This window comes from Dermacentor albipictus, chromosome 3 (genome assembly GCF_038994185.2).
Source record: "Dermacentor albipictus isolate Rhodes 1998 colony chromosome 3, USDA_Dalb.pri_finalv2, whole genome shotgun sequence".
NCBI lineage: Eukaryota > Metazoa > Arthropoda > Arachnida > Ixodida > Ixodidae > Dermacentor > Dermacentor albipictus.
The window spans coordinates 23,632,953-23,653,797 of NC_091823.1; the positions used below are offsets into that span (position 1 = coordinate 23,632,953).

Sequence of the window (20,845 nt, forward strand, 5' to 3'; positions counted from 1 at the left end):
GGCGCACACACAAATCTCTCATTGCGTGGTGCCGCTCAGCGAAGTTCTGCCAAACGTCCGGGCACTTCTTGCATATCCAAATGTTCATACTTGCTGGTGAGCTAGGTAGTTCATCTTATAAATTATGTAGTCGCTGGCTGAACCTATACACGCCTGCAACGAAGATGGGAGGGACCGGCTAACTCGCATATCTTTTTCCTCCCATCATTTAGCTCATACCTCGCGCCCCCGATGAATGCTCTTTTTTATGCGAAGCATATTACGAGGGCTCAACCCAGCTCCTCAGGCGCGGCGGTGACCATGAAATCACGTGACACCGTGACGTCACGACAGAGGAGAAGTGGCTTTGGCTCAACTCTTGCAAGACGGGCTGGGTGGGAATCGAACCAGGGTCTCCGGAGTGTGGGACGGAGACGCTACCACTGAGCCACGAGTACAACGCTTCAAAGCGGTACAAAAGCGCCTCTAGTGAATGCGGTGTTGCCTTAGAAACGCGCTGTTTCTAAGGCGTGCGTCTCTTGCTCAGGCGCACATTTCGTTGCCGCGCCGAACGCTGCTTTGCTCGACGCTCACCGCGTCCAATGCGGGGCGCGTAGTCGCTGCCCTGTAGCCCATTGTCTTACACCCCTTGGCGGGTCGACGGGAACGCTGTCGCGTTCCACTCTTGAAGGCGAAGAAGTAATGCATGAGTTGTTTCTTCGTCTAGCCGAACCAAATATAGCCAAGCAACAGCAGTTCACCAGGCTAAACAGTGGTTCAACAACTAAAATAAAGGCTAGTATGCTTCGCATCCTGGGCTTAACCTTACCTAAGCCACAGCCATTTTTTTTTCTCTCTCTCTCCTTTGTTCCTTTCTCGTGCTTGGTATTGTTTTGAACGCAAGACGGATTCATGGCAAGGGCTTGCACTACCTACTTGGGAATTTACGTCACTGCCGGCACACATTGTAGTTCTGCGCACATGCCATGGCACAGCACATGCGAATTACCCGGTGCAATACGATATCAGGATTTTACGCACTTTGCATTCACCAATTTTTGGTTGGAACGAATCTACTTTCTTTTTCCTTGACAAGCCTTCTTTTTTTAATCGTTCTGTGTCGTTGTGAAGAGAGAGAGACAAAATGGAAGGAAGGACAGGGAGGTTAGCCAGTGTAAGTACCGGCTGGCTACCCTGTGCGGGGGGAAGGGGTAGAGGGAACAAAATATGAATGAAGAAACAACCGAAGAAAAATAAAATGAGAAAAATTCACACAACAACGGGATGCTATGCGCTACAACTTTCAGAGTCTGTCGCACAGTTCACAAGCCCTTAAGAGCTTGAGCAGCGCTCATAAGGCCTTGAGTGCCGAAACCCGTCTGGGCCAGTATCCTAGAACCTTTTCGTCTGTGAAGGGGCGATCGTTCAGTTTTTCGAGCGTCGTCGGGAAACTGGTTTCACGTGTTTACAAGAAATGCGCAACTGCACTCAGCTTTCAGCTGCCGGCTTGCGCTGTTCCATGGTCTTCCATTTTAATTTTGTTTGCTGTACCGCGTCGCTAAACTTTGCCGAGACTTCGTGTTCTCCGCGTAATAGAAAATTTACGTACAGTGAGCTATCACTGATTGAAGCGGGATACTCGGAGCGTTGCCGGCGCTTTTTGCGCCAACGACTGGCTCTGGAAACACCGAACCAATGGAAACACCGAGCCAATACATTATGCTATACGATGAAGGCGAGGGCTTTTGTGACACATTGTGACTTAATTAAGATTCCTAGCAATTAACCAGGGCTCACCTGTAGCGCAAAAAGCGCCGGCAGCGATGCAGTCCTTGTATCGCGTTTCAATAGCTGAACACTGTAGTCGCAGAGTTATTTTTTGTTTCTATGATCATCGTCGCATGTCGGAGCCTGAACGCTGTCAGACGAAAAAGGCAACCAGGCAGTATCCCCTAGCTCTAACAATATATATACATACATATATATATATATATATATATATATATATATATATATATATATATATATATTGTTAGAGCTAGGGAATACTGCCTGGTTGTTGCCTTTATTCATTTATAATAGGTACAACCGTAATGATTATCCGACAGAACTCCTTGATAAAGCTTGCCTCCCGACTATTTACAAGCGTGCGAAATTCTTATGCCTCAAGTTTCTGTTCCACCTCCTTAACGGGGACTACAAATTAAACAGTGGTGCATATGTATCTTTCACTGAACAGCGAAACAGTAGAACTAAACATCTTAAACATCTTAAACAAGTAAAGGAGTTTACATATATAGCGTTCCTACACAGTGCCCTTGTGTAGGAATGCTATATATGTAAACTCCTTTACTTTCGTGCAAATTTATCGACTTGTGTTCACATCTGGTAGGCATGCCAGAGACAGAATTGACTGTGCCTGTAAGGCCATGACTATATAGTCCGCATAAATACAAGTAGAGAGAGATATATAGAGAGATATCAGTCTCCGGTTTGCTACCCTACACTGGGGACGGGAGATAGGGGTTAGAAAGATGACAGAGAGGTGACAAGTACGTACATAGATTAGCTTACGGCTACATACATTATAGAAGCTGTCTTAAGCTGGTACATAAGGGGTATAGATTAAGAGCAATGTGCTTCGTATCGGCTAGCGGAATCACCTTCCGTAATAGAAGAAATAGAGAGGACAAAGCACGTGACCGTACAGGGAAACTCACCGCCCATCCGTGAAGACAAACATACAAGTACGAGACGCATCGTATCGGCACGGGCCCTTCAATGCACAACTGTGAATATGTACAATACAATGCACCGTCACAGCACAAGTAGGGCTTGAGGCATGCCCTTCGACAGTTGACAAACTGGTCCGGGAGGCGCATGCTGCGATTGCGGTCGATAACTCGACGATGTATAGGCAGCTCATGGGGAAATATTCTCCCTTCAAGCGTCACTTAAACGACTAACCGCTCGTTGGCACACAAGGCAATAAAGCTCGCTTGTGTGGTTTCCGAGGACGACTTTTCTGTGCAAGCGGCATTCAAGTGCGTGGCGCTGTTCGGGCGCATGCCCGCTTTCACCGCGTTTGTCCTTTTCAAGCGAAGTTTGTACTGCCTCGCTCGGGTTGGCATCGGTGTTCGTGTCACAGTACGAAAAAACATAAGCCACCTGAAAATAAATATTGCTTGTCTGGCTGCGGATTCGAACCACCGACCTCCGGGTTGCGAGTCCACCGCGGTAACCGATTCAGCCGCTGACGATGAAGCTACTCGCTCTTTAAAGTGGGGTTTTATATGCATGAAGAAGTAGACGCAGCGCAAGGCTCGAACCAATCACAGGCGTCTCCTCCCTCCATAGAAGGGAAAGAGTGTGATCATATGTTCGCTCGCTTCAGGGGGGGGGGGGGGGGGGGGGTGCGATTTGTCACCGTTTCCGCCAGTTCAGGCCCAGCAGTCAGATGGGGGTCCGCGTTTGGTTCGTTCTGCAGCAGGCATGCGTTGAAGGAACGGCAGTAAGAGCGGGCCGCACGTCGTGGGTTCGGCCGAAGAATAGGCGGCGTTTCGTGAACGCCACCGGGAACTCGCACGAGAAAGGGCTCGTCGTTGACGCGCCGACCTCGCCATGAGGCAGCGCGAAGCCGAGACGTTACGTTAACGAAGAGCCGTGGATACCGAGCTTCGCTTGCACCTCTTCACAGTAGTGGAAGGACGGTCAATTTTTTCTCTCTTTCATCTTTCTGTTCTCCTATGATGACGGTGTTTATTATTATTATTATTATTATTATTATTATTATTATTATTATTATTATTATTATTATTATTATTATTATTATTATTATTATTATTATTATTATTATCATCATCATCATCATCATTGAGCCGATCTACTAGTAACTCGGATCTGTCGTAATAAACTCGGAAAAACAATCTTCTAATACGCTGGAGACGTGGTATTAGTCTGATGGCGAAGAGGCCTCTACACCAAGCTTGCACGCCACCAATGCTCAAGTCCTCGCTTCGCTGCTTCCACGGCTTTCAAATGGCGTTAATCCTCCACCCTAGCGTGATGTAGCAAACTAGACGCTCTTCTGTTCAACGTCCCTGTCTTTTTCTTCCTTTCCGTCCTCCATCTATATCACTACTTAATTAAGCGGCAGCAGGGGCGTAGCCAGGGGGGGGGGGCTTATGGGGCTTCAGCCCCCCCCGAAATTTTTTCGTGTTGTCCATGCACCGCCGACCAAAGCGACCCCCGGCGCCGGAAATCACTCTGGATTTTGTCTAGAATGTCTTTTTGACGCTCGAAAAGACATTTAACCGCGAAGATTGCAAACTCGGGCTGGATTTCGTGGCAATGCCCATAACCGGGAGTCAAATAACGCCAAGCAGTCCCATCCGAGCACAAAGTTTCAAAGGCGCTTTGATGGTGAGCGGGCTCGCCGCGGCATCTCACTGAGGCCACGGAATCTATGGAGAGCATGGATATCAATTGCAAAACTTTATAGGTATAAATCTCATAAGCTCTTGATGTGAAAGGTGCATTGACATTTCCAAAGTTGTGCTTTAGATTTTCAATTGCGGAACTTTGTGGGTTTAATGCTGTTATAAATATTTGACGCCAGAGGTCCATTGACTTTTCTAAAGACTTACATCGGAACATACAACGAGACAAGCCAAATCAACACACCAGCGGACGAGTTGACAAAGAAGGCAGCGAGGTCCAATGAGACGAAATGTTGGGGTGGTTCATTTGTGCCGTCATGTCATATAAAAAAATATCAACATTTTTTTAACCTGCGCCAGAACATCCATGTCAAGACACTAAAGCCAGCCAAAGTAACTACCTTCTTATTTATTTTTTCTACTTTGACTTTTATTCGCGAGGACACATTGAGCCTCTTCATATTTTTTTTTGTTCTCGCTATCCTACCCGCGGGCTTCCAGAGACAGCAGAGCGCATGCGTTTTTCTCGTATGGCCCCGACCACCGTGCGGTGCACTTCGGTGCGTGTTCGGTTTGCTCTGGCCGAGTGCATTTTCACCTGACATAGTTTTGGACGCTTTCTGGCTAGCAGACGAGAAAAAAAAAACAATGGTCGCTCGCCGCCATCAGTGTGGGGACTCGAAGGATTGCACCGCATTCCTTGAGCGGAACCTTTCCGGAAAGTCTTGTTTCGCCGCTGTAGGATACTGAGCATTATGCGTATGGTTCTCAGTGGACCAAGCGTCTCATGTTTTCTTCGGTATTCCTTCCATAGCCCCATTAGGTGCCCGAAGTAGGCATTCGATTCTGGCCAACATACTTTCCTATGCGTTTTTTTTTTCATTTCGGTGCCTCCGCCTCACACAAAAAAATACATTGTTGCGGCGCAGCGAATTGTCGCATGGTGAAAGTTGGTTTTGATACTTCTTTTGCGGAAAGTAATGGGCGACGGGACGCTTCAGTTGCCGGATACGTTTATTATATTATTGCGAAAGCAATTATATGGACACTCCAGGCGCATTCCTGCCGTCGCCGTCGCCCTCACGTTTCGTATAAAGTCCAAGGGTGATAACATCGTGACCACGCGCTGCATGCTGTATGCGAGTGAAAGCGTAGGAGGGGAGGTAGAATGGGTGAGCCGACGATGGTGGCTCAGTCTTGTGTGCGCAAAGGAGAAAAGCGGGGAGTAAGCGCGTCGCCTTCCGTCGCGCGCAATACACCGGGGGGAGTGGATGAAATGGGGGCGGAATCTAGGATTCTGTGAATCTATGATTGTGCAACATGTTTATTTGGCTTGTTTGACGCATTATATACAGTTACTTCTTCTTACATACATAGACTCATTGGAGACTTAAATGTATACTTAAATATATTGTTGCGAGGTTTCGTGTATACATGCAGTGAACTTTGTTTCCAGTGACACTTTTTTGTCCTTTATCAAGCCGTATTTTCGCATTTCTAATGTACCAGGGCGAGTCAAATGAAAGTGAGCCTACCCTAACCACGCAATAATGGTTCGGCTCATTACCTGCGAGGCATGCGCGTTGGAGAATGGCATGTCTCATTTACAAAAGTGACACGCAGGTGTGAAAAATGTTCTTTAATGCTCTCATACAGTGGGCTGAATGTGGTTGCGTCACATTATGGACACTTCAGAAGTTGAACAGCTCGGTGTCGCGAAGTTTTTGACAGATGAAGGTGTTTCCAAAACAGAAATTAATCACCATATGGCTGCCGTGTACGTTCAACACTGCATTTCACTGACCACTGTGAAGCGTTGGAGCAAACGGTTCAAAGGACGTTGCAAAGACATTCTAAGACCGGGCCAAAACCATCGTGCAATCATCCCCCCCACAATTCCAAAGGTTCATGAGCTGCTGAAACAAGAACGGAGGATAAGCATCGATGAACTGGCAGACCGTCTGAACATCAGTCACGGTTCGGTTCACGCCATAATTCATGAGCTTCTCGGTTATTGGCTCTTTGGTGCGCAATCGATCCCCAAGATTTGGATCCATCGCGAGAAGACGGAGAAGTTTCGCGCTGCCTTGACTCATCTGATCGGGTATCACAATGAGGATGACGACTTTTTCTTTGCAACTGTGATCGGGGACGAACCTTGGTGCCACTACTACGAGCCTGAAACACGACGGCAAAGCTTAAAGCAGAAACATTCGAATTTACCACGCCCAAAGAACGTAAAGGCCATCATTTCCGCTGGAAAGCTGTTGTTGACTTTTTTTTTTCGATCGACAGGGTTCATTACTGATAGAATTCGCTAAATCTTGAGAGGCTATCAATCAATCAAGAACGAACAACGTGGAAAATTGACGAATGGGGTCATCTTGTTCCACGACAATGCCTGTCCCCACGTCGCTTATGTGGTCAATAGAAAACTGGCAAAGTTCTAGTGGGAAACGCTGCAACATCCGCCGTACAGCTCAGACCTGTCACCTTGCGACTTCTAGATTTTGGGGCAACCGAAAGAAACAGCTCAACGGAACCAGATACAGACTTTTTGAAGCAGCAACCCAAGGAGTTTTATAAGACGGGAATCACGCTACTCGTTAGTCAATAGGACAAATGTCTAAATTTTCACGAAGACTACTTTTAAATAAGGTACCCCGTTGTTGGCTCATTCATTTGACTTGCCCTCATATATCTTGCAGAACTCCTGCTTTTTATGCGTGCTCTCTTTCGCGACTATAACTTCGGTGCAATTACTCACAATACACGACAAGGGACAGCTACTCCTGCGTAATACATTAGAACAAACGACAGCGTCATTGAGATTTTTCACTGGCCGTTGCATATATACAAAAATGTAAGCACGGTTCTTGAATGACAAAGTTTCATTAACATATTTGTCCTCAACTTGTTCAGTTCATTGCCTTTTAATTTTTCATATCAGTGGCATGCACTGCTTTCCTGGTTTCGAACTGATTTAGTTCTAAAGTTCGTGTGATATTTTATTTACTTAATAAATAGACAAAAAACATGGAAGCATTGACGTCAGTTATGTTGGGCACAATTTTTGGCACATACGAGCGTAATATTTTATGAAAAAATACATATTTTACTTGTATTTACAGGGCGTAGCTTTCAAGAATTCGTTTGCAGCATCTTTGGGAATGACAATGCAGTTATTATTCATGTATTTGATCCCTCGATAAATTGTTTAAGAGGAAGCTTTAGCTCGGGCCCAATCCGACGCGGCCTATTCAAATACTTGTAAAACGCAGAAACGCTTTTCTGAGATAATCCTGCTAATCGCTTTTATTGAAATTGGTTGCATTTGAGAGAGAAAGCTATATCTTAGTGTCTGTTGGAAACAGAACTTCGATTTAGGGCCTGAATTTTGTTTAAAACATTTTGAAAAATTCGAAAGTTCGAGAAAATAGAAGCACGACGTTTACAAATTATTAGCTATACATGAAGAACAGATATTTTGGTTCTGTAAACGGCATTTATTATAACAGTCAAGGCGGACAAGTTTGCTGTGTCAATGTGTATCTTACGTGAATTGGTTACGTTGTGTACAAGGGTTCTGCAAAAGACGTATTTCCACAATACTAAATTTTTTTGAGATTCATGTGTAACATATCTATTTTGTCCACTGTAGATGTACTATTAGATGCAATTCACAGAATTGTGATATAATTTTTCATTGTTGAGTCACGGAGTTCTAAACTTGATAGTTCCGTTTTCTGAAATGTTTCAATTTCGGCCAATATTTAATAAATAATTGACCACCTAAATGAAAAATTCGAAACCAGTAGTCACTAGATTTTAAGTTTTTCTTTCAAATGCAACAAACCTCATCGAATTTGGTGCAGTGGTTGCCGAGAAAAACGAATTCTTCTTTTATATGTGTTTAGATAGGAGCGCCCGAGCTAAAGCTTCCTCTTGAGGAGGCGGAGCTGCAACGTGCAGCTATATATATATATATATATATATATATATATATATATATATATATATATATATATATATATATATATATATATATATATATATATATATATATATATTGGGCCAGTGGCGTAGCCCCCCCCGAACAAAATTTCTGGCTACGCCACTGAGCGGCAGGATTTTGCAAACATCAGTGACAGAGTTCCTGGTGAGGAGAAAAGTTCCAGTACTGGGAAAATGCCCAGGGGAATCGTCTCTGTCATACGACGCACATCTCTGCTGTGGTGAACACGCCGCCTTATGCAAACAAATCCTCCGTAGCCCTCTTTATGCTGGCGCCGCTGCCGGCCTCTATGCAGGATAACTGTTTTCCCCACGTCCAGGTTCTGACCTCGCCGAACGTGACTCTCGTCTCGCTTTGTCTCCCACAGACACGCGGCCAGACATGAACTGCCGGTCCTGTTTGCCCCGAAAGGCGCCGGGCGGCACCGGTCATCTCGGTTCCCCGCGGCACCGCGGGATATTTCGGGAGAGTCTCCGCTTATTTACGCTGCACGAAAGAGGAGAGAGAGGGGGAAAGAAAACTCGGTTCCCAGCCACGTCGTTGGCACGCCAGTTGGTCCGCGCGAGTTCGCAGCACCCCGCCGAGCGGCGACGACCTCGTAAAGCCGTAACGGCAAAACAAAGGAGAGACGCGTCAGCGACGCGCAGCTGCGGAGAAGGGGAAACAAAGCCCGAATCGCGAGAGCCCCAGCTCGGACGCGTGGCCGCACGTTGCACGCACGCGCGGCGCGCCCATGTGGCTGCTGCTAGCTCGGCGGCCGCCTGGGCCGCGCCGCTCTCCAAACACGATTCCGGCCTCGCGGCGATCGCCCTCACGCTGCTTCCGGCGCGGACTTCGCGAGCGCCTCTTTTTCACTCTTCTCGTACGCTTGCCCGCTGTCTTTCGTTTCTGTTCTCTCTCTCGCTCTGTGCTTCGTGCTTGGGTGCTTGCGTGCGAAGTTTGGTGGCTGAGAGAACGAGCCATGCCGGGTGCCAGCAAAACGTTCGCGCAGCACTTTGAAGAGCAAACATGCCGTGGTTCGGGAGGCGAACGAACAACGTCGTCCCGGCAAGTGTCAATGCCCGCAGGTCTGTTGACTCGCGCCTGCTGAGCTATATGACAATTTTTTCATCTCGAAAAACAAAGCTCGGAGCACGAGGAGGCAGCGTGCACCGTCCGGAAGCAGGGCGCAGGAACGGACAGGGCTTGCCAACTGCGCCAATATCACTATACTCATGTACTCCACGCTTTCTGTTCTCTTTCTTCATTTCTTGTTTGTTTTATTGGCCTGTGAACGTTGCTGCTCTTATTAGTGAAGCTGCCTTAAATCGTGCTTGCAAGGCGCTTGTACGAAACTACCGGTGTCGTCTTTCTTCTCAAATCGGACGCTCACGTTAATATATATATATATATATATATATATATATATATATATATATATATATATATATATATATATATATATATATATATATATATATATATATATAGAGAGAGAGAGAGAGAGAGGAGCAAGAGCGTGACTATGATCTCAACTACTTTTATTCAGAGAAGACAGGTACATTTTTTTCATAATGAAGGTGTCAGTGTGCGCAGACACATGTGCGCACCCACAACAGACCAGATGGCAATGGTAATTGTTTTGCCAAGATTCGAAACTATTCTAACATAAACGCTACGAATCAATGTTCATTGCTGCGCTCGTCTATGATCCGTCTGGGGCACTGCTCATCAGTGAACATCAAGGGCCGAATTCACAAAGCTTTCCGCTCGTGACCCATATTTGCCACTGGCCCGCTACCTCCACTAATAATATGTTCAGCGTCAGTATTGACTGGAATTTCGTCTGACGAACAATTCTAGAGGAAAAGCCTTTTTTTTTAAATACTGGCCCACTTTTTCGAGTGTATATTAAAATAAGCATGCCCTTTCCAGCCCGGTCACTTCTTCACATGGTTTCGTGTCTATTCCACCGTAAGTAAAGCAGCTGCGAATACGATTTACTGCGCAGTTCAAACATGCGAGGGGGCGCTTTCTCGCAATTGCTTATTTTTTTGCTCACATGGTCCTCCCAGTCGTAACACGAATTCAGATGACAATGTGGGCGAGTTGGTTAGGATTCATTTTTGAACGTGCAACTCAGCGCAAGCTACCAGTGACAAGCGGCAGAAAAAAGAAATGACGACGGGGAGACGGGTCGTAGCTTTTTCCGCCTTTTGTTCCTGGTGATTTAGGCTGTGTTACGCGTTCACGAATGAAATACAACACGATCTAAGACAACGCTGTGGTGTGTGACTGTTTCCGGAAAAAACCGGACCCCGTAAGAGCATATAAGTAAGCTGTTCTCCGTAAAAGCATATTCCAGCCAATCCTATTGCTGGACATATTACTAGCGAAAGCAGCCGGAAAATCGTGATGAGCACTTATAACTTTGCGAATTCGGTCCCTGCTGCTGTAGGACAAGGGAATAGACACAAATGTCCTTCATACTATTGTCAACAATCCAATCGCTACGCTTGGGAACGATTAGCCTTCGGCGACAGGGATGGTGCCTGTCAGTCTCCCGTGTGTAGACTTGCCTCAATGTCCTGCTGCCGCCATCAGGTGCTCCTTTTATTTCACTGCTTTTTTTTAACAGGCAAAAGAAAGTCAGCGGGGAAAGAACAACTCTCGCGAAAAAAAAAAGAGAAGGAGATACCAGCCAAGTTGGGCAGCCGTCGCGGCTGCAAGCAGCGTCAGCGAGCAAAGCTTTCGCAAGGAAGCGCGTTACGCTACATAAACACCCATCAACGCAGGGGCAAAGCAAACACCCTCGTCGTCTAAGGTGAGCAAACCAACGGAAGAAAGGACGAAGCACCCACCGGTGTGTGTGTACAGGAACGGGAAAGTGAGCAGAAGCGAGCATCCACGCGGTATCGAATAGCGAAGAAGCGTTTCCACCCTGGTGTGAGGTCAAGATAGCGACTCTTCGTGGGTTGTCACCCGCGACGCGCTTTCCTATCGGAAACGCCCTTACATTCCAGGCGTGGGGTTTCGTTTCGCTATCGAAAGGCGTACTCTCGTACTTGTACGCAAGGTGTACAAAGTCGTATTCGTGCGCCTTCCAGCTCTTGTCATCAAACGCATGTGAGCCTTGGCTACACAACGCTCTGCTTCTCGGTAAGCCGAACACGCGCAGCAAAAAGCGATTTAGATCCGGGAGCATAGCTTCCTTTTTGCCGTACCACATATCACCGCGGTCGTGCCGTTGTTGTCCCATCTGTCTCCTCGCCGCTCAGTTATGTTGTCTCTGCGGTAATCCATCTTCAAGGGATTCGGGGGTAGCGGTCTCTCAGGGCGCTGTACGGGCATCTTTCTCACTTGCGTCTTTGTCTGGGCCTTCCTGTGCTGTGGGGCGATCTGTTGAGTGTCTTGCTGGGTACCCTTTACGAATGCGACAGCTGCGCCCTTCGCTTGCTGTAGCGTCGTTTCCGTTTCGACCTTTCAGCTTCCTGCTCTATAGCTGTGCGCTTTTATCTGCGGTGGCATTTCAGCTGTAAGCGTAGTTGTCGACATTGTCCCCAAGTAATGCGACTTCCTATTGGTTCGTTTGAGTCTGTGAGTACGCGTTTTATTAAATTAGATTTCAACTCTTTTTTCTTTTTGGTGCCATCAATATTTCAGAGGATTCGAACGAGTAATGAGTAATGTTCGTCTCACACGATGCTGACTTCGCGTTTTTTACATACTCTACAGGGTCATCGCTTTAGCGCAGAACTTTAAGTAACCGGTGAAAAACGGTGAAATACCATTTTGAGGCTACGTGGCGCTTCGTCTCATGACCTGCATAGCGGTTGCATTAAACTTTGAGAAGGAGCGGGCGAGCTTACGCGACGTGCGTACATAACTGTGCGCATCCTCCATGCCTCACGCGTCCGTTTAAACGCCGCGAACTCCCTTTTCTTTTTTTTCTTTTTTTTTTCGTGTACGCTGCTGCGCCTTGATTTTGCCGTTTTAATTCATCTGTCTCGGCTAGCAACTCTAGTGCGCGAGAGTGTTCACGCGCGAAAGATTTTCACAGAATATGATGCGCAAGATATCAAAAAAACAATAAAATGGGAGGGAGCGAAGGAGGAAGGAGCGATTGTCGAAGTGTGCGTTAAAGCATACAGACCCCGGCAAAGAATTATGACAGTCGCCGTCTGTTCAGGAGTTCGCTTTCATTTCTTTTGAGTCAATGCAAGCTGGGGCCTATACATCCCCCTCTTCTTTCTTTCTCTTTGAATCGGGAAACACGCTACAGATGTTCTCGCAGTGTACTTGAAGAATACGCCAGCAGGCAATACAACTCTCGCGACTCTCCGTGGCTACAGGGCTGCAGTAACCGCCGCACGACGCGACGCCGCTTCCCTCCGACAAACCCGGAGCTGTAACCCGCGACCGCTGCGTCGCACGACCCTTTTCCGCGCATCGCTAATGAAGGCTCTGCCCCGCGCGTCCTCTCCTCGCATTCTCACTACAGTGCACTCGCGTTCTGTTGGAAGCACTGTTGCCACCACTTGAACCCAGCAGCACGGCACTCGCCCACTTGCTTCCTCTCTCACTCTGTTCGCCATCGGATGCAGTTGTCTCCTTCCCTACAGCGCCCAGCATTTCAAGTCGAGTTGTTGCTAATTAACCGCATAGACCACTCGACGAGAAACTAACAAGGCTGACGGTTCTGGTACAGCCGCCACAGAGGTTGCAGCTCTTTGCGTGACCGCAGTGAGTGGCCGGTTCTTTTATTTAAGGAGCCCCCAACTACGCGAAAGAAGACGGAACAAAAAGTCTGAAAGACCGCAGCGTGCATGAGTGTGGGTCTTTCGCAGCTATTAAAATGTAGTATTAGACAAAGTGTAACGCGTCACGCAGTGTTGCGCATGCCACATTACTCGATAGGCAAAGCTTTTAGTGTGAAGAGACCGGGAGAAAAAGATTGACTCGCCATTCCGGCCCTGCGAAAATGGATGTACAGCGGAGTTGCTGGAAACCATCACTACAACTGCCAAGGGGGGTGTGCAAAGCTTTATTGCTTTAGAGTAATGATAGCAATGGTAATATTGGAAGCACGCCGCCGCTGGTCGTCTTGTCGTTTCTTCTCCCTTTGCCGCTCCTCGTATTCACGCTGCTCCTCGGGAATCCAAAGTATGCGTTGCCTACCCATAGTGGTGCTGCAACAACAATGAAATCAGTTGCTAGGCTGGTTCTTTTATGTATGAAAGGCTAGTGACGTCACTGCTCACTTCTCAAGTTGCCGTCGCCGCAGCACCTAGCACAACAGTAATCTTTACCGCGAAACGTACGCGCCAATGAATGAATGCCCTTTCGGCTTCAATCGCTGAAGTTTTTTGTTTTTTGTAATCGCTGAAGGCTTTTTTTTTTTTTCGTGAGAGCGCGCCGCGAAAGTTACCGATTAACTAGTGGCTAACAGTTTCGCTGTAAAAAGGTGGAAGGAAAGGCAGGCAGGTTAAACAAATGCGAAATTCCAATTCGCTACCCTCAGTGGCGGTGGGAATAAAGGGGTTTCAAAATTAAAAGAAAAAGAAAGAAATTAAAAGAAAAAGTTATTCAATGTATTTAAAAAGTCGAGGATCGCAAACAGTATACAGCAATGCCTGTGCAATCTTCCAATGCGGTGACTGCTCACATCGATGTGCAATAAATTTGCGGAACTTTCTTGCAGCGTCCATCCTTTCAAGCGGTATAGCTAATTACTGCTCTTCTCCGTATGCTAACTCAGCAAATTCTGCGGCCGATAATGCCGTAGTGACTTGGTAGCTAGTGAAAAATAACATGGTTTCCCCCTAGGGTACAGTAGCCTTAGACGCTATAACGTAAATATATTCCAAACTTTTCTGCTCTAATTCTGCAATCAGCCCTCCACGATTAAAAAAAAAAGAGTCGGACCACCCCCATTTCACCTGTCTGTCACGCAACGTCACGAAAACCATAAAAACGACCCATTTGATATGATATGTGCACATGTATTATGCATGATTACACCAAACTAAAGAAAAATATTTATGATTCGACGCCTTTTTCGCCATTAGCCCTCTTCCATTGGTCAAACATTTTCGGGCTGCGCTCACTTCGCCTGTCTGTCACGCGACGTCATAAAAACGCGAAAACTCACCGCGTCAAACTGACGTGTACACGTTAAAGGGCCATTAATATGCCAAACAAAACTGATTTATTTTTCTGAATAGCCGGGCAATGCCCCGTTCCAAAAGGAATAGATGATGGCTGCCCACCGATGGCTCTGGCTCTTGCAAGTTGGAGCTGCGGGCAACATGTATATATTTGCATATAATAAAATTTACGTGGCAGTATAATGCTATCGAGCCCTTTGGCACATATACGGCATTGCTCTGCTAACTCTTTTTCTATGAGAATCCGCCTTAGCGGCATTTTTAACCCTTCGTTGCACGTTGCCGCGATTTTCGACCACACACCGTAAGCTAAGTAAGTAGAAGCGGACCAATCGCAGACGCCGGTACCACCCTTCTCATCAGGTTATCTGCTTTCACTGTGCTGGCTCGGCCCACTGAAACCCTCTCCAGTTATAATGGCTCAAGACCATCCGATCACGACTTACATTCGCAGCGGCACGCTTAGGGCTCATATTCGTCATGTTTCACGGATGCAAACAAGCTCTCTTGCCAGCCTGCCAGAACGACGACAACAAACGTCATTCTCCAACGTGGTCAGCATCCATCGCGCCTCCCTACCATCGGGCTTCACACTTTCAGCACGTTCAACCTCAGCTTTGCGGTGTTTAAAACAACCTCAAGTGCGTCTTACGGTTCCAGGGATAAGAAAGAAGACTGGCCTGCCTACCTCGGCCTTGAAGTAAGCAGCTCTAGATTGTTTGCACACTTTCTACTTTGGCAGCGTCCATGTAAATACAGATGCCTCTTCCACTCAGACCAGCTCCACTGACGCAGTGGTTATATCATCACGATCAAAATTTTTCACGTGGCAACATCGACCGGTTCGGAGCTTGTTGACCTCAGAGGTGCCCTTGATTATATTAACAAGCAAGCTACACTCGAAATGCGAAATGCGAAAGAAAATAGGAACGCAACTACGCATCCTCTTACGTTGTTTTGTCGTCTTTCTTTCTTCTTTTCAAGTGAAGCGTACGAAAAAACTCATAAGCACTTCCTGTTGGGCTAGTTGGTAGCTGATCATTATAAATTATAAAGACACCAAAAAATGGACACACACAAGAGAAGAGAACGGGACAGGGCGCCCTGTCCGGTTCTCTTCTCTTGTGTGTCCATTTTTTAGCATCTTTATATTTTATTATGACAAAACTCAAGCCGTACGAAAATAAAAATTGCTTGTCGGGATGCGGATTTGAACCACCGACCTCCGGATTGCGAGTCCACCACGCTAACCGATTCAGACACTGTCGGTTTTCTTTCTCTTTATTTCATGGAATTAATAGTAGTGTCAATTCAAAATTGTTACATTACATTTAAACATACATGAGAAACAAATGCACATATGGTAAGCAGTCCAACGAAAGTTCAAAATTCTGGCAAACAAACACAAACGCCCAAACGCGAAATCCATTTAGGAATGGGATCAAAGGTAGCAACCACACTACGCACTTGAGCGGCCTCATCGCGAGAGACAGACAGACAGACAGACAGACAGACAGACAGACAGACAGACAGACAGACAGACAGACAGACAGACAGACAGACAGACAAAGAACTTTATTAATGGTCCTGAGGAACCGGCGTTAGGGTACCCCCCTTTTCAGGGAGTCCCCGTAGCCGTCGCGGGCCGCACCCACGTCGGGGTCGGAAGATCGTGGTCCTCCGCCCTGTCGCAGGCCCTCTGGACAGCCCGTAGTTGCTCTGAGAGGTCGCCGCTCTTAAGGGCTGCCTCCCAGTCGGTTAGAGTGGTTAGCGATGAGCTGCGTAACGCAGGGCATTGCCAGAGCATATGGGACAAGGAGCAGTACGCCTCCCCACAGTCTGGACAGTGGGGTTCTACGTTAGGCGCGAAGTGACTGAATCTGCCCCTGGAGGGAAATGACCCCGTCTGAAGCATGCGAAACGCCGACGATTGTGGTCTATTAAGTTTAGGGTGTGGTAGCGGAAAGGCCCGCCGAGCAAGTTGATAATGTGTCAAGACTTCGTGGAAGGTGAGAAGCGAATCCCTATACAGCCCTAAGTCGCCGCCCGTGAGTCCACCTGAACCGCCGCGGTGTGTAAGACCTCGCGCACAGTCATGGGCCAACTCATTGGCGTTAACAAGCTCAGAGTGTACATTGATTCCCATATGGGCCGGGAACCATTTGATGCTATGAAAACCAGCAGCCCCCTCGCTGCCGAGGATGGCCGCCGCCTCCTTTGAGATCGAGCCGGAGGCGAAAGCTCGGGCTGCCGATCTGGAGTCTGTAAAGATATTGGAACGTAGAGGGTCCTTCAGTGCTATAGCTATAGCAACTTGCTCGGCTACTGTTGAAGAAACCTTCCGCACGGATGCTGAATTAATGAGAGTGCCATTACAGTCAACCGAAACTACGGCATAGTGATCAGAGCACTCGTACTGGGCGGCATCAACGAAACATGCCAGATTCGGAGTGGCAGCAGCCGCTTTTAACAGGGAACGAGCCCTGGCTACCCGGCGCCCTACATTGTATTGAGGGTGGACGTTACGTGGCATGGGATCTACCTTGAACGTATCTCGGACCATGGGTAATAGGGTCACGTTGCGCTCCGTGATTTCCTGGTGACCGCATCCAACGGATTCGAGGATGCGTCTCCCCGCTCGCGATGATGATAGTCGAATTATTTGAGCCACTCGTTGGGCCTCGATCACCTCTGATAGGGTGTTGTGCATGCCTAGTTGCATGAGACGCGCGGTGCTGGTAGTGAGTGGTAAACCCAGCACGCGCTTGATGCTTTTGCGCATGAGGGCGTCGATTTTGGCCTCATCCCCTTTAGACCAGCGCAACGCGGAGGCTACATAGTTAACGTGGCTCATCAGAAACGCGAGGTAGAGTCTGAGTAGATTGCTCTCGCTTAAACCCCCTCTGCGGTTCGAGACCCTGAGGATAAGCCGAAGCATATTCTCCGTCTTCGAAGTAATGCGGGCTATAGTCTGTGAGTTGCCCCCGCGAGATTCCAGCAAGAGTCCGAGGACCCTGATGGTATCCACTCTGTGAATTTGTTGTCCGTCCTTCGTATAGAGGGCTATGGGAATTTGATCTAAGGGTGTGGAGCACCTAACCCCCCGTCGGGTGGGCCTGTACAATAGAAGTTCGGACTTGGTTGGTGACAGACTCAGACCCGTGTCTAGTAGGAAGTGTTCTGTGATGTCGAGCGCCTCTTGGAGCGCACTCTCAACTGCAGCGTCAGACCCTCCCAAGCACCACACGGTAATATCATCCGCGTAGAGGGCGTGACCCGTTCCTCTTACTGTGGCCAGTCTGTCCGAGAGGCCCTTCATGGCGATGTTAAACAGTAGGGGAGAGATGACCGCCCCTTGCGGGGTGCCTCTCGCTCCCAATGTAAATTCCTTCGATTTGATTTGCCCTATTTTGACAGTGGCCTTGCGATCCCTGAGGAAGGAGCTAACGTACGCATGGAATCGTGGCCCCAGGCCCAGATCTGAGATGGCGTCTAGTACGAACCGGTGCGAGATGTTATCAAAAGCCTTGGACAAGTCTAGAGCAAGGATGCCCCGAGTGTCTCTAGTGTCGACATCAATGATTTGCCTCTTTATAAGTAACATGACGTCCTGTGTGGAGAGTGCCGGCCGAAAGCCGACCATGTTGTGAGGGAATAACTCATTATTTTCTATATGCCTAGATATACGGTTGTGAATGACATGTTCGGCCACCTTACCCACGCAGGACGTGAGCGAGATGGGCCGCATGTTCTCCGGCCCAAGAGGTTTGCCTGGTTTCGGGATGAGCACCACTGAGGCTGTCTTCCAGGAGTCGGGGACTAGGCCCGTTTCCCAAATTTTATTGACCTCCCCGGTGAGCAGCGCAACTGATTGTTCGTCCAAGTTTCGGAGGAGCTTATTGGAGATGCCATCCGGGCCCGGCGCAGAGCGACCGTTGAGCGTTTGCAGCACCTCCCAGATTTCGGATTCCGTGAAGGGGGCGTCGAGCTCCCCCACCGCTCCCCCCCCCCCGATAACAAGGATAATCCCCGTCACCGGAGTGGCCCAGCGGAAGATACTTTTCGGCCAACTCTTGCAAGAGGACGTGTTCAAATACGCCCGCCGCCTTTTGATTATGAACTATGCGATCGATGGCTAGTCTCTGATTGCTTTTGGTTTGCGAGTCGTCGAGTAAGTGTTTGAGCAGGTTCCATTTGCCCCCCGTTCTCATCTGCCCATCAACCGAGGAGCACACTTCATTCCATTGTTGTTTGGACAGTTCGATGGAATGAGTTTCAATTGTACGATTGAGCTCCGCAATTTTCTTACGAAGCCGGCGGTGGAGTCTGTGCGTTCTCCAGCGGTGCAGGATGGAGTTTTTGGCTTCTAGGAGGTGTGCAAGGCGCGCGTCCATACGATCTACGTTTAGGTCGGTCTTAACCACCTTGGTCGCAGCTTGTACGTCCTTCTGTAGTCTTGTGAACAGACTATCGAGATTATCGTAGTCGGTCTGGTCCGCCTTCCGTATTTTCCGGAAGGCATCCCAATCCGTCACTTTAAATTCCCTGGTAGGGGCTGTGCTAATCGTTAGGGTAATCTCTACAATGAAGTGGTCGCTGCCCAGGTTCTCTTGCAAATTTTGCCATCCTGCTCCGGGGGCGTTCTTGACGAACGCCAGGTCCGGAGTGGTGTCTCGGACTACCGACGTGCCGGTTCGCGTCGGGTATTGAGCATCCGTAATCAATTCCAGTGAGCAGTCAGCAACTGCCTGGACAAGGAGATTGCCCTTGGTGGATTGGCGGGGGTATCCCCAGGCATTGTGGGGGGCATTGAAGTCACCCGCTATCACTATGGGGGCTCCCTTGCTCAGGGCCACCGCCTTTGTCATGATCGTGGCGAATGACTGCCGTTGATCCGACGGCGAGCTGTATATGTTTAAAAGAAAGACACTGCTCTTAAGCCAATTGTTAGGGATAATTTCGACCATAATGATTTCCGCCCTAGTTCTGCCAATTTGTAATTTGTGTACTTGAAAGGAGCACTTCCGTGCGACCAAGGTTGCTAAACCCCGCTTTCCTTCCTCCCGTTTCGATACAACCCGGTATCCCGGGAAGGTGGGCGCGTCATCGAGAGTTTCTTGTAAAAGAATTACGTGCGGTTTGACCGTCTGTGCCGAAACGAATTGCTGCAGCGGAGCTTTGCGCCGTTGGAAACTGGCACAGTTCCACTGCCACACAACCAACTTATTGGGATTGACCGCCATGGTGATTGCCTTGGATTGGCCATTCCACCGTCTTGTTGACGGGGACGGCGCTTGCGGGTGAAGGTGCCCGACGGGGCTCCCTCGAAGGCTGTCTAGCCGTAGCTAACGCGGCCTGTGCACTTTCCAGGGACGCCATCCTTTTAAGGAGGACAGTCACGCTTTCAGCGAGCTGCTGAATAGCCCGCTGCATGCTTTCTAAGTCCTTGTTATTGGACTCGGTCTCCATAGAGTCAGCGTCCCCCTCTGGGGGCGCGGCCCTACGTTTACCCGAGCGCGCCTGTGGCTCCCCTGAGGGGGGCACCGGTTGCTTCTCGACTTGCGAGGGGTACGACTTACGGAAAGACTCAAAGTCGGCCCTCATCTGCTGCATTTCTGCTTTGAGTCGAGCGTTCTCTTGCATGAGTTGAGCGACTCTGGGATCAACCTTATGCTCCGGCAATGCTACCTGCGTTACCTTTGAAGCCGGCGTCGTCTGCTTCGACTTGACACGATCGGCCCAGGTTGGCGTTTCCTGGATCCGAACCCGGGAGTTAGAGCGCCCTCGGGAACGAGAGCGCCCTCTGGAGAGGCTGCGTTGTCGACCAGAGGGCGTGACGGAGCGCTCCCTCCTGGGGGCTCCCGCCGCGCTGGAGCCACGTGGCCTGTTCTCCTTGGCCAGCTGTTGCTGCTGGTGCTTGTTGTTGGCGCGCTTACGGCGCCGTCGGCGTCTGCGTACGACATATGGGACTTGAAAGCGCTGCTTACACGTTTTGTCCGCCGTAAGATGCGGGCCTCCGCAAAGGGCGCACTTCGGCGAACACTGGTGGTCATCGGGTGGTGAGCTTAGTCCGCAGCCCCGGCAATCCTCATTGGTGGGGTTGGGGCAGACGTCCGCGCGATGTCCCAAGCCGCCACACGCGTAGCACACCTCGGTTTGGCGTTTGTAGAGCGTGCAGCGCAGAAGGCTGACGCCGCACATGACATAGTTAGGCACTTTCATGCCGTCGAAGAGGACAACCACTGTGGTGGTGTTCTTAATTCGTT

The 20,845-nt window shown here is 48.7% G+C and overlaps 1 protein-coding gene across 3 annotated transcripts in view; it reads left to right on the top strand.

The window, feature by feature from the left end:
• Nucleotides 1-20,845, top strand: part of LOC135903893 (uncharacterized) — a 124,982-nt gene that overhangs the window by 93,169 nt on the left and 10,968 nt on the right. The gene's annotated exons all lie outside the window — the stretch shown is intronic.